Below are 6185 nucleotides of genomic sequence, written 5' to 3'. Positions count from 1 at the left end.
TCTGTTGTGTGCCACCATGGTGACTGACACACCAGCCGTCAAGTCGGACGGATTTAAATGGAGCACTTCCTGGTATGTTTTTCAAAATAAAACTCCAAGGAGGATAACGAGCTTATTGCATGAAATAAGAGACAATGAATGAAGGATGCGAGGACGTGGTAGCTTATTTTTGGGTAAATTAAAATAAGGTTGATTTTTTATTTCTATCTTTTTTTTTATCTCCTAAAATGTCCTTTTCATTTCTCGAGCTAAGGTTAATATGCGAGATGTTATTATAGCCTAGTAGCATACCTTTACATATAGCACGTTGCTATTTTTTTTAAATGATGACCTATCCCATTTATTTAGCCGCACAGTAGGCTACATTGTAGAAGTGAATAATTGCCAGCGACAAATGAGAACCGCATCATGAAATGCAACATGGGCATATTCATTTAGGCTACACGTTGTGTTTGTCAATTCCGAAATTTAAGGCCTATGTGAATGTTTCTGATTGAGTGCTGCTCAGTAGTGCTTCGACCATATCATTATCATTTTTGCTTAATAACAATAATAATAATAATTGTTTTTTACGGTCTATGTTAATAACACATGCTCAGTCTCGACGTTTTTATTAGGCCTATCTTATTTCGAAGGCAAAATCAATGTATTTCCTGTCTGGTCGTCGCCATCTGCAGTGAGCTTGACAGAGATTTAGTCACAAGGGGCGGCTCATGGGCGAGTCCATTTAACAAAAAAGGAAAAGAAATGGGAATGCTGAGGAGGAGTGAAGTGTCACAAAGTGATGCGTTGATGCCACCTAGTGACCTATTGCAGTAACACTGGTGTAGATGGCACCATCCACAAAAAATGCAAGTTGTGGTCACTGATAATTTATTAAACACGTAGCCTAGAGGTTCAAATAAATATGAACAAGACCTGTGCAATATCCTAACAGGATATTAACATTTTATAGAACAACACAGATAATGGTAGCGGAGAGTTCATCCAATAAGTAGCACTACATTTTGAGCAACATTAATTAAACTAGTAAACTTCAGATGAATGAATTCCCAGTCACTTCTCTGAAAAACATGTCTTCTTCAAATGTATTTATTTTGCAATAATCCTTGTACATTTCCATATGATTCAAGGACTGACCTGAATCCTCAGGGCCTGCAGGGCGTTGTTGAGAAATAAGATAAGATAAAACAAACAATGTTATTGATTCCAGAGAAGGAGTTAGCCGCACAGATAAAGGACAAGAGATGAGGAATCAGTACATTTTTAAAAGAATAGAAGAAGTTAAGTAGTCTAAGTCAGAGAGGTGAAAACAGTAACATTAAATACAATGCTTTGTTCCCTACTATTGATGAATTATGAAGACATTTTGTATTTAGGACAACTTCTGCAACCACAGTGAACTAAATACAGCATGAATAATAACTTACTTAAAATAATCTGAAAAAATATAAAGGTAATGGTGTTGTAACAGTATTCATTGTGGACTGGTGCTCTCATATTGATTGATTTATCTCAGTACTCAGGGAGAAAATTGAGATCAAATGTGAGGTGAACAAGCTTCTGCGGCAGAAACATCCCCTGTTTTCAAAATGTAACTAGGCCACCAGCACTGACACCATGACAACAAGTTGTTGCATGACAACCAAACCGTGACCCCATGGACAGAGAGTACCGTTGCATGGGCTCAAGTTATCACCCAAGGGTGCCCATTATTCTGGTGTATCCAGACTTCAACAAGAGTACAAACATAACAGAGAAGAAGAAAAGAAAAAAGAAAGAAAGATGCGAAGCAGTGAGAGAGCAGCAGGAGGGCCGGAGCCTGGACGGAGGATGATCTTCACAGGTAAGAGAGATTCTTCCTTTATTGTGTCATTCAGCTGAGTGCAGCTGTGGGAAGAAAAAAAAAGTCTGAATAAGGTCAGGGTTAGAATTTAAGTGATGTCTCTGTTCTTTTATGTATATATTCTTATGTGTACTTACTGTTATCCTTTACAAGAATGGAAGTGGAAGTAGATATTGCTTTTTTGATGGGAGTAAATTTTACAAGGGCAAAGCAGCATGACTGTGCAAGTTTAACTGGGTGCTGCTCATGTACTGTGTATGCTGCCTGGTTTGTCTGTGCAACATGAGTGGTGTTATATTTATGATATAAAATGTAATGATGATAAAACTAAAATAAGCCTGTTGCATCCATATAATGTCATTAGATTACCATATCATTATCATAAGCAACAACAAGATAACCTATGTGTTGTCTGTTTTATACTGAAGACCTCAAAGCAACTGCAATTCATTGTCCAATCACATGGTCTGTATCAAAGCTAATATAACTGTAATTGGACACACGATGGCACTATAAACCAGGGCCAAAAGTAACCCTGTGTGCGCCCTCATTGTGCATGCATGAGAGTGCATTGGACAACATGTCATTCTGTATGCATTAGGGCATGTTACTGCTAATGCATATATCATCATATCACAGAAAACAGTTCAATATTTATCAAGGATTGATAAGATATCCCATATAGGTGACTGCTGCTTTTAAACATCTTGAAAGACTCATTTAGTTTCTCTGTTTCTCCTCTGTCCTTCAGTAGCTGCCCCCTGCTCTTTCCTTATACACCTGTGCTGTGCCTGTGGAAAAATAAGTATTTTTAGAGGTATTATTTTCAAAATGTTCCTCCTTTCAAATGTCCTCTGTTTCTAACAAGGCCCAGATGGAATTGGAGACTACCGTCCAAGATCAAACTATTTCCCCAGGTACGTCGGTGTGGGCGCCTCATCACCTCAGGCCACCGGTGACCTCACTTATTTGTGCCGAGCTGCACCGTGCGCCCCTCCTCCTATGCCCAGGCAGAGCCATGTGGGGGAGGTGGGCTGGGCCTGGCAGTATAACCAGCTGTTGAACAGTGGGACCCTGCTCAGCAATATGCAAATTAAGGTACTGCTTAAATCCATGTGCTGATTATGCAAATGAGCAGAGAGCAGCATCACCTTCAGTTAATGTTACACTGAGTCTGACTTTGAAAAACACTGGGATATGAATCAATGTGCAGGAATTTCATTCATGTTGCGATAAATAGAGATAGAGTTGTAATGTATGGATTATTTATTAGGTTTTAGACGTATTGACTTCTTATTCTTATTATGATGTTATGTAAATAATTGACTAGGTCTTAGTTTAGTCAGATAATATGTGTTTGCATCACATACTGACTGCACAGGCTGTGGGGTCAGCAAAATGTCACACGTTATTTGGCAAAACTGTGAATTTTCATTTTCTTTCCCATTAAATCCAAATATGATAATGTAATGTGTTTTATGAAAGAAAATAGAATGAATCTGACTTCAGTCCTTTTGCTCTAACAGAAAACTGAGATACGAGCTGCGCTGGAGGACAGAGTGACCCAGAGGTTTCAGGGCTAACAGTGAGAAATAATTTGTGACCTTCACTTTGCCCATGTTGAATGTAATTTGTTTCCATTGCACATAATCTTATTATGTGTGTGTGTGTGTGTGTGTGTGTGTGTGTGTGTGTGTGTCCAATGAATAAGTCTCAACATCTCAGGTGTGCACAGTGTTGAGTGACTGCATTGTAGGCTATCTGCTTGCCCATTCATAATGCAAAACTTCCACTTGTGCAGTAACACACACACACACACACACACACACACACACACACACACACACACACACACACACACACACACACACACACACACACACACACACACACACACACACACACACACACACACACACACAAACACAAACACACACTGCCTCAAGCTGTAGACAAGAAATCAGACACACAAGCAGACACATACACACATGCAGTCACGCAACTGATATAAACAGTTCTGACCCAACATTTCTCTAAATGGATGGATGTAATCGGGTTGGGTATAAATATCCTTCTTATTTATTTATTTTTACCTAAAAAAAAGTCACATTTCAAGAGATTCACTCTAAATTATACGCCAGGATGAGACTTAAAACCAAAGATGTGTAATTGTAGAATGTAAACTCGTCCTCCTCGTGTCATTATAGGCTACCTCCCAGATTCCCAGAAGTAAGCCTGACATGACCTCAGTGGCCTCTGGAGTCATGGCTCTGGTTGTATCAGTCCGGTCAAGTTCCAGGAACTTAAAGAAACTTTTGTGTTTTTGAATGTGTGTCCCATTTTTCATTTCTTGGGTGATTTGGTTTCCTGGTGTCTAATGGACTTTTCAGTCAAGCAGGACTGACATTTGTGATGTTTTGTTTTTTTGCAGAGAGTGAACATTTGTCTATGTCAGTGTGACCCAGACAGCTCATTTCCAACCGTTATTCTAGAAAATAAGTGAGTAAATAGGAAAGAAACTGAACTAAGAAGGAAAAGCACATCATTAAAAATGACACAAATCAATCATCTGAAAACTGATGTTAAAAGATAGACAAAATAGGAGTGTGTTGGATGATTTTCCAACTACGTTTTAGGACTGAATAAGAAAGTGTCTTTATGTAATAGAAGGATGTTTGGATGACAGGAACATCTCACGTGGAAACAGTAACACGTGACGTGTGTGTGAGGGTGTAAATTTGTCATTGTGGTTATCAAATGGTCACATTTGTTGAAATGGTTTGTTATTAGTTACACAATCCCTCAGAACTGTTCAACAACCACTTTCCTGGAATCAGCCCCTTCTGTCATCAGCACTCACACAATACAATATAATAATAGATGAGTCAGTACTGTGCATGTGTCCAGGGGAGCAGGACACAGGAAAAGCCTCAGAAAACAGTAAACACAGAACAGCATGGATTCTTAAAGGGGCAGTCAGCATACAATGGGTCAAAAAAAAAAAAAACATATTGTGGAGCAAGGAAATATTTAGAAAATAGTATAGTTTAGTAAAGGACATGCTGCAAACTAGAAACGTGTTATAAAAGGTCAGAGAGATGTTTTCTCAGGTTGTCATTCTTGTCTTAACACAGATCCATCAGCTGGGTCAGAAGTAATACAAGACATACTGTGAGTGACCTTCACTAAATTGGTAAGATGTCAAACCTCCCTGCCATTATAAAAATACAATACTTTGAAGAAGAAAAAGAGCTTGATGAATGTATCTGTACACCCATCAATATCTGGAGCTTTTACAGATCCAGACTCACTGCTGGCATCCCATAAGTGTTTGTTGTTTGATGTGTCTTGTGAGATATTATAAAGGAAATTAATGAATGACTCTCGAAAGAACGTGATAGGTGATAAAGTGAGAGTGTGTTCACCCCGTAGGTCAGTGATGTCAGCTGATGTATCTCCTTCACCACCTCTCTGTGGCCTTTCACGGCTTCATATGTGTTTGTTTTTTTCCAGAAAGGATGTGACAGATGACTCACAACAAGGCAGCAGCACCAAGTTTTGCATCAACACGTCTAACGGCAGATGGCACCCACACCGGCAGGAGGACCTGACTGTTAATGAGATGTGTCAAGTTTGATTAAACATCTTTTAATCTGTAACATGTTGACTTTTCCGCAGTTTCATTTTTCCTTGCCCTCTGGCTTGAATGACTAAAGAGACCTACACCTAGATTTTTGATATCAAATAGACTCAGATCTTATTCCTCAATTCACACACACACGCACACACACGCACACACACGCACACACATGCATAAATGAGGGAGATACATCTTTTTAAATTGTAATTTTATCAGAATTTATAGTTAAATATATTTATAAAGTGTATAAATTAGACAGACTGCCAATATTCTCTTCCATCTCCGGTAATAGGCTTCTACACCTATGGTTGCTGTAATTCACAAGTCTGAACAACTTTGACAATACAACTGGGCAAAAAAAAGTCTTTATCAGCATTCTTACAATTTATTTCTAAGTGGTATAACCTGTAACAGATATAGTATCGACTGAAGATTATTTCCAAAAATAACAGCAATAAACCAAGTTAGTCACAGAAGGTCTCTTCTCTCTCACTGTGTCACATGGACTTCTGATTCTTATATGAGAAGCAGCCTGTAATCCATCCCCACGGCTATCATATCCACAGCTGTAGATAACTGCACAGATTTTTCATCACAAGAGAAACAACTTTTTCAAACTACTAATTTCATAAGTAAGCCAAACAGACAGCAAATTCTAGGGATTAGCTACAATTTGACAGCAATGCCGTCACTGCAGAA

This window comes from Trachurus trachurus, assembly GCF_905171665.1.
Source record: "Trachurus trachurus genome assembly, chromosome: 10".
Classification (NCBI taxonomy): Eukaryota; Metazoa; Chordata; class Actinopteri; order Carangiformes; family Carangidae; genus Trachurus; species Trachurus trachurus.
Note: the sequence above shows the minus strand (reverse complement) of the source record.